The sequence below is a fragment of the Cricetulus griseus genome, chromosome 5 (assembly GCF_003668045.3).
Source record: "Cricetulus griseus strain 17A/GY chromosome 5, alternate assembly CriGri-PICRH-1.0, whole genome shotgun sequence".
Lineage (NCBI taxonomy): Eukaryota > Metazoa > Chordata > Mammalia > Rodentia > Cricetidae > Cricetulus > Cricetulus griseus.
Genome location: NC_048598.1, coordinates 80317080 through 80325911, shown reverse-complemented (window position 1 = coordinate 80325911; position 8832 = coordinate 80317080). Strand labels below are relative to the sequence as shown.

The 8832-nt window shown below is 36.3% G+C and overlaps 1 pseudogene across 1 annotated transcript; it reads left to right on the top strand.

Annotated features, from left to right (window-relative positions):
• The first annotated feature begins 323 nt into the window (after positions 1 to 323).
• LOC100764554 lies at positions 324 to 1200 on the top strand (annotated as a pseudogene). The gene has a single exon (XR_003485857.2). The product of XR_003485857.2 is annotated as a protein SET-like (transcript).
• The last annotated feature ends 7632 nt before the right edge of the window (positions 1201 to 8832 follow it).

Genomic DNA, 8832 nt, shown 5'->3' with positions numbered 1-8832 from the left:
CAGTTGACAGCTTCCTGAAGATTATACCTGTAGCACAGACACTGAGATTGAATGTTAATAAATGAGACCTCCTGAAACTGAGAAGTTTCTCTAAGACAAAGGACACAGTCAGCAAGACAAAATGGCAGCCCATAGGATGGGAAAAGATATTCACCAACCCCACATCTGACAGAGGGCTGGTCTCCAAATTTTATGAAGAACTAATGAAGCTAGTCTCCAAAACACCAAACAATCCAATTAAAAATTTGGGTACACTCCCACACCTGATGTTCCTGCAGTTCCTTCCACTTTCTTCCTGCTCTGATCCCCGAGGCTCTGGGTGATGGCCTCTTGCAACTTCCCTTGTGCCATGGCCCCAAAATGGAAATCTAAGCTCCTGCCCCAGTCCAAGAAGCCCAAGTCGGTCCCTGCAGTGAAGGTGGAGGACAAGCCTGCCTCTCTTGGCCTGCCGAAGGGAGAACAAGAATAGCAAGTAGCAATTGAACACATTGATGAAGTACAAAATGAAATAGACTGGCATAATGAACAAGCCAGTGAGGAAATTTTGAAAGTAGAACAAAAATATGACAAACTCCCACAGCCATGTTTTCAGAAGAGGTCAGAATTGATCGCCAAAATCCCAAATTTTTGGGTAGCAACATTTGTCAACGCTGCTTGGGGAGGAAGATTAAGAGGGTCTGCATTAATTAACCAGAGTTGAAGTGACAGAATTTGAAGACATTAAATCAGGTTACATAATAGATTTTTATTTTGATGAAAATCCTTACTTCGAAAATAAAGTTCTCTCCAAAGAATTTCATCTGAGTGAGAGTGGTGACCTGTCATCAAAGTCCAAGGAGATCAAATAGGAATCTGGAAAGGATTTGACAAAACACTCAAGTCAAACGCAGATAAGGTCAGCAGGAAGAGGCACATGAAGATCCAGGGAGCTTCTTTACCTGGTTTACTGACCATTCTGATGCAGGTGCAGATGAATTAGGAGAGATCATCAAAGACGATATTGGGCCAAACCCCTTGCAGTACTATTTGGTTCCTGATATGGATGATGAAGAAGGAGAGGCAGATGATGATGATGATGATGATGAAGAGGAGGAAGACTTGGAAGATATAGATGAAGAAGGGGATGAAGATGAAGGTGAAGAAGATGAAGATGATGACAAAGGGGAGGAAGGACATGGGGATGAAGGCAAGGATAACTAGCACAGAAGAAAGATGGATTCCAACCCTCTTTTTTATTTTCTTTTATTTTCAATTTTCTCCAGTCCCTGGAAGCAAGTTGCAGTCATTTCCCTCCCATCCCCACTCCCTCTTGTGATCAGTCACCCTTTTTTTGAGGTCTTTTCTCAACACCATGGTTCTCAACTTATTTGGTTGGCAATTCCTTGAGCAAAATTCAACCAAAAAAGGAAAAAAAAAGTTGGGTACAGAACTAAATAGACAATTCTCAATAGGGAAATCTAAAATGGCTGAAAGGCATATAGGAAAGTGCTCAACATCCTTAGCCATGAGGGAAATGCAAATCAATTTTGATTTACCTGAGATACCATCTTATTCCTGTCAGAATGGCTAAAATCAAAAACACCAATGGTAGCTTATTGCCAGAGAGGATTTGGAGAAAGGGGAACACTTCTCCATTGCTGGTGGGGGTGTCAACTTATAAAGCCATTTTGGAAATCAGTATGGTGATTTCTCAGGAAAATGGGAATCAGTCTACCAAAAGACCCAGCAATTCCACTCATAGGCATATACCCAAAAGAAGCATAGTCATGCAACATGGATTGAACATTTGTTGAACTATGTTCATAGCAGCATCATTTGTTATAGCCAGAATGTGGAAGAAACCTAGATGCCCCTAAACTGAAGAATGGATAGAGAAAATGTGGTATCATTGCCTTTTATATATTAGTAGTTGCCAGACTTTGAAAACTCACTTCCATCATCACCTCATGTATTTTGCTCTTTCTTATTAAAACTCAAATGAGAAGTGATGTAGGCTACCTTGCATTTTCTAGTTGCCCATGATTCTGTGCCCTTTTGTCTCAATTTAGGTTTTTATGTCTAATATTTTTTCTTTTTCTACATATTTTGCCTTTTGAGATATGATATTTCTACAGAGCCCTCATACTGCTGGCATTCACTATGGAGACAAGGATGACTTTGTACTCACAGATATGTGTTTATCAGCCTCCTAAATTTTGGAGGTGAAGGCATTTGGCATCTAGTTGTATTACATCTAAAATTTGACTGATATTGATTTGTCTTCTTTGTCTGTGAGGAAGAATGCACGCTTAATTCCTCAGAAAGAATCTTCTGGTAATATGAAATAATGTATGATGCATGGCATCTGTAAAACTAATTTTGTCTCTCATAGTACAAAATATGTAGTAATAGTTATTGGAATATGTTTGATACTATGCTCTAATGATAATTTAAAACAGATACTTAATTTTAACTTTTTCTCATTTTTCTATTTTGCTAAATATTATTTTGTATCAACCAAATTACCTGATGTAAATAATAATTCAGTTAAATTAATCAATATCAAATAATAATATTTAAGTATGCTCTATTTACAATGATAGAAACAGAGGTCATGTTCAACAGGCCAAAATGGCTTTCATGTGATAGTCTATTGTTCCTCTCTTGGTGCATCAATGTTTCACACTGGCATCTAGCAATAGAGGAACTAGTATTCTACTAGCAGCACCTTCAGTGAAGTGAGCCACTGTGCTTGAGCAGAGATGTGGAATAATGATGACAAAGTAAAGAAATTATTTCAAATCATAGTAGTCCAGTTTTCAACTTTCCATATACTTTACATAAAATATAAAGGACAATGTCAGTTATAATGTATCCACAGATATATTGCATAGAAAATAGACTGAAAAAGGTAAATATGGGAAAAAACAACCTGACTCTTAATTTTTGTTGTTGTTGTTAAGTGTGTTTTTTTTCTAAGTTTAGCAGTCTTTTTATTTTAACAAAATATTCTAGTGCCTTTTCTTCTGATTTATCTTCTATGTGTTGTTTTATTCAAATTCAGAAAATTGATTTTTGCCCATAAAATATATTTTAGACAGTTTCATTACCAAAGATTTACAATAATTATTCACATTCTTGTTAATTACTTTTATCAGAAATTTTCTTGGCTGTACAGAATTCCTTAATCATTTTATATGTAATAAATTTTCCAGTTTTGTATGCCAGATAATTTTAGATTAAATGTTATGATGTATGCACTTTTTGCATTGCAAATATTGAACACTTCTATGATATTTCTGTGGTTTGTTGGGAATAAAGTACAATGTTTCTTACACATTTTGAATAAATATGAATATCTTAAAGGTATACATATTTTTGTTTTGTTTTTCAAGACAGGGTTTCTCTGTGGTCTTGTAGGCTGTCCTGGAACTAGCTCTAATAGACCAGGTTGGTCTCAAACTATCAGAGATCCACCTGCCTCTGCCTATTGAGTGCTGGGATTAAAGGCATGCAACACCAACACCAGGCTAAAGGTATACAATTTATACACTGTAAAAATATATGGTCATTATAGTATAACTTTTAACATGTCACTATACTAAATTTAATAATACAAACACTAATATTTCTCTTTTTATTCTATTTTAAATTTAATTTTTCTTATGTAACGTAATATACTTCTTCTTACTATGTAGATGATAAAATTTGGGCAATTTAGATAATAACCTTGTGTCAGATATGAAGCAGCAGGCCAGATGCTCATGACATAATAATTCAATGTCAACACTCTACTGACCCTAATAAAAGAGAACACATGAAACAAAAGATCATCAAGCAGGATGTCACATTCAAGTTATAATGGACATCATATCATCAGTAGTAAATGTGGAGAGTATTAAACCAGTAATGTGTTCATAACATGACTGATATGTGGGGTGACAGGTATCAGCAGATGTTAGCTGTTAGCTTGCCTGGAGCAAACTGAGGATGCAAATCAGGAGATTCTATAGCTCTGACTATTTTTCATCTATCACATCCATTATTTAGCTGAATTAGTCAAAAATAATCTAGAATAAACTTTGATGTATAAATATTCAGTATCACAAGCTTTTTAAATTGCAAAGAAATAACTGAATGTATGTAATGGGAAAAATAATAAAATGTCTTTCAAAGGATTATCAAAAACCTCCACTGGAGTTGGGAAGATGACTCAGCATGTGTAGTAATGGCTGTATAATCCTAAAGACTGTGGTTTGCATCCTCAGAAGCCAAGTATGTGCTTGATAGGCATGGCAGTTCCCTATAAATTTCCAACTTGCAAGAGAGAACATGGGATCTTTACAACAAGCTAGCTGGCAGAGTAAAAAACTATGATTTAGTAAGAGACTATATATTAGCTAGTAAAGTGGAAGTACTAAACAGAAAAATCCCTGACATTAATTCAGCGCTCCACAGACACAACCATTCACACATGAAGTTATATATAAAAACAAACATGTATACCTATGTGCATGACTACTCCAGACAGATGAAAAAGGAGCAAACAAACAAAAAAACTTTAATGAATATATAAATGGTTGAAAATGTCTGTGTCCCAATAAAACTTGTTTCATATGTATAAGTAGGAAGGTGGACCCCTGAACAAATCGGGAGCATTGCAGGAGGGGAGAGGGAGCTAGGAGAATGGGAAGGGGAGAAGAGGATGTGTGAGGAGGACAGGAGGGAGCAGGAAGGTTGAGTCAGGGGAAGAACAGAGGAGAGCAAAATAAGATATTCCATAGTAGAGGGAGACATTTTAGGTTTACAGGCATTAGGAAAATGTCTGGAGATCTACAAAGATTACACCTACTATCGATCTAAGCAACAGAGGAGAGGCTACTTTAAATGCCATCTCCTGATAATGAGATTGAAGACTAACTTATATCCTATCCTAAAGCCTTCATCTAGCAGCTGGTGGAAGTAGAAAAAGACACCTACAGCTAAATAAAGTGAGAAAAAACATATGCAGATCATGATGGAATTAGAGCAAGTTTGATGAGCAGAATTTTTATTAGAAAAAGTACTCACAAGACAGAGTCAGTCCCCTACAACGAGGCAAACCATGGAACAGAGAGAGCCAGCTATGTGTGATCCTCATATTTAAGGTCTTGCTAGGTCACTCTGACAATGCCCCAATGGGTGTTGTCTGTGTCACTTGTGCCACCCCCCAAGAGGGCATGGCTAACATTTGGCCTGCATAAGTATTCTGGCAAACTTCTATAAATGATGATTTACCAAATTAAACTATATGACCAAATTCATTTTAAGTATCCTAGACACAGGGACAGATGCAAAAATAGTGTAAACAAATTCTTACCATACAGATTGGTCTCTTCAGGAGGTAAATATTCAACTTCTAGTGGTTCAAACTTTATCTCAGGTAAAACAAAGTATAAGGAAAGTCAAAAGTGTAGGGCCAAATGAGATAGGTAGAGAAATTAAAGCTATATGCAACTAACACAACAAAAATTTATGGACACATGATGGTTACAGCAGTAGAAAACACAGAATATATTACTCAAATCTCATAAACAAACCATAAAATAATGCTTCTGATTGAAATATTGAAAGGTATTACCAAGAACAGTCACAGACAATTCAGGTAGTACATAAGAAGAACATACCTGTCTAGGTGGAAAAATGGCCTTTCATATCACAAAAATCACAGCTGGTGCAAGAATAGCTGAATGCTCAACATAATATAGAAATTAAAAATCCTTGGAATTATCCTACTTTTGTCATTAAAAAGAAATAAAAATAATGAGAATGGTAACAGATCTATGAGCTTTTAATTAAGTTATCCAGCCAATTGTCTCTTTACAGCCTGGAATTCTCTTGCCATTCTTTATTACCTAAAAGATGAACTATTGGAGTGATTACTTAAACAACTTTCATTTTACTATACTTTTACAAAAGCATTTTAGAGAAAAATTTACCTACGTAGTGATTAATAATTATAATTCTCATCACAATAAATGGTATCAGTGGAAAATTTTTCCAAAAGGGATGTTAAATAGCCCTACACTATGTCAATATGTTATATAATAGCCATTGGTAAAAATCCATAAAGATGTTACATTGTCTATAGTTTACCATTATTTGCATGACATATTACTACTAGATTTAGAAAGATATCTCAAAAACTTTGAAAGAAGTAAAGAAATTTTGTCTCATTGGGGATTACAAATTTGTCTGAAAAGAATACAAGAAGATTCTTTTATACAACCATTTTCTTTAAATTAAAAACAAACTTATTTTACAAACAAAACCTAATTCCCTCTCCCTCCAGGCTTCCTATTCTCTCCACAATCACCCCATCCAACTCCCCAATCCACTCTACTCCACAGGGAGGGTGATGTCTCCCACCGGTGATCATCAAAATCTGACACATCATTTGTGGCAAGATCTGGATCCTCCACAGTGTCTAATCTGAGGGAGTATTCCTCATATGGAATAGACTCCTAAATCCCATTCATGAACTAGGGATAAATACTATTTGTCTTGCCAAAGTCTCCATAGACTGCCTAGGCCCACCAGGAAAACAAGTTGGGTCTTATGCTGGTTTCCCAGCTGTCAGACATGGGTCAGTGAGCTTCCATTTGCTCAGATCAGCTGTTTCTTTGGGTTGATCTCTTTGCTCATCAATCCTCCCTCTCTACAACTGGATTTCAGGAGTTTGCCTTAGTGTTTGGCTGTGAATCTCTGCTTATGCTTCCATAAGATACTGGTTGAAGGCTCTAGGATAGAGTTTAATGTAGTCAGCAATCTCATTATAAGTGAAGGGCATTTAAGATAGCCTCTCCAACATTGCTTAGATTCTTAGTTGGGGTTATTCTTGTTGAACTCTGGAGATTTCCCTAATGCCAGATTTCTTGTCAAGGCCATTATGACTCTCTCTACTAAGGTATCTCTTTGTATGGTGATATCTTTTTGCACAAATAAAGCTTGTCTGGGGGTCAGAAAATGGAACTTGACACCAGCTAACCATAGAGGTCTGGATGTCTGTATAGATCGACAGGAAGTAAGGTAGCTGGGCAGAAACAGAATATAAGCAGGGACAAACAGGAAATTGGTCTCTTCTCTGTGGAGACACTAAGGAGGTAAGCTGTGGTGTGTCTTGCTACTTCCCTCTATATCTGACTCCAGCCTTTTATTATCTCGAACAAATAATGACTCCTTCTACATCTCTCCTTGCTCTTTTTCTCTGTTCTACCCCCAACTTGACTTTCCTGATCCTTAATGTTCTCCTGCACCTTCCCTTTTCCCTTCCTCTTTCTCATACCTCCCTCCCCCCATGCCCCCAATTTTTTAAGAAATCTTGTCCCCTTACCTTCTCTTGGGTTTCATGTATGTCTCTCTTAGGTTCCTACTTGTTTCCTAGCTTATACGGGTTTGTGAATTATAGGCTGGTTATCCTTTGCTCTATGTCTAATATCCATTTATGAGCAACTGCATATTATGGTTTTCTTTGTGTAGGAGATTACTTTAATTACCCTGGGTGTATGCTAAGTCTCACAAATATTCAAGCACATAAAGATCAAATCAGAAAACATAAATTATGAATTCTTAATGATTTTCAAAAATTGCTTAGAGATATTAATTGGCTACAGCCCAAAAATATGTTAGGAACACAAAATCTAAGTAATTTATATCAAAATTTAAAAGGAAATATAGACTTAAATAATCCAGTAATTTATCAGCTGAGGACTAGGGAAGGATTCTATGCAAGAAAAGAAAGTATTAGATGCACATGTGGATCATTTGTATCCAGAGCATAATTGTATTTTTGTTATTCTACATCTATGCATTCTATTACTGCAATTCTTATCCAGAAAGAAGATAATATTTAATGTGATATTTTTCCACAAAACAAAGAAAAAGATAAATAGCTACATTAAAATTTTTCTGAACAAAAAATTGAAATTTCATCAATAAACAAGAATAGACACAGAAAAAACTGTAGTACTTTATAGTAATGCTGAAATTTCCCATATTTATTTTCAAAGAATTTCAGTAGGTTTTTTTTTCTTTTTATGATTGGGGGGAATTAACAACAAATTTCCCCAAAAGAAGAGATTTCAGTTTGTAAAGAAGAAATATTGGTATCCTTTTTTCACATCATATAAGAAATAACAATTTCTGAAGAATGTAGTAAATTCTATCATAATGCAAATAAATCAGAAAAGGCATGCTGTAATTCAGGACAACACAAAAAGTTATACAAAGCCTTTATGAATTCATTCAAAAGTGAGAATTGTATGATGTTATTGAAGGGACCAGCTCCCCATTTCGGCAGCTATGAGTCTGTTTTTCCATCCTCACCTGCCCTTCTGTGAGGTATTTGAAGTGCGGCTCTCTCTGCCCCAACTGTCACCCTGCTGTGGGTCCTGGCTTGCAGCAGGAGTTCCTGTCCTGAGCACATGACTTGCAAGTCCACATTTGCTTGGCTGCCTGGCTTTCTCTGTGCTCCACATACATGGTATGCAGGGAAACGTCTGGGTGGGTCTTTCTCCCCCCTGTATTGGCAAAGGATCTCGGATTACCAGCAGCACCCCCCAACCCAGGTCTCTGCCGTGAGCACATGGAGCTGGGGTGGGTGAACCATCTGGCCTGATAAGGACATTCTAAAAAATTGCCTTAAAGTTATTAAAACTATAAAGAGGAATTTGATAAGAGTTTATATGTTGACTGAGAAATGAGAAAAAAATGTGGGAGACTAAAGTAATAAAGAGGGAAAGGGAAAGAGAAATTTGTTTAAGAATGTCTAAGAAAATCAGAGGAATGAACTAAAGGTATACAGAACATTATAGG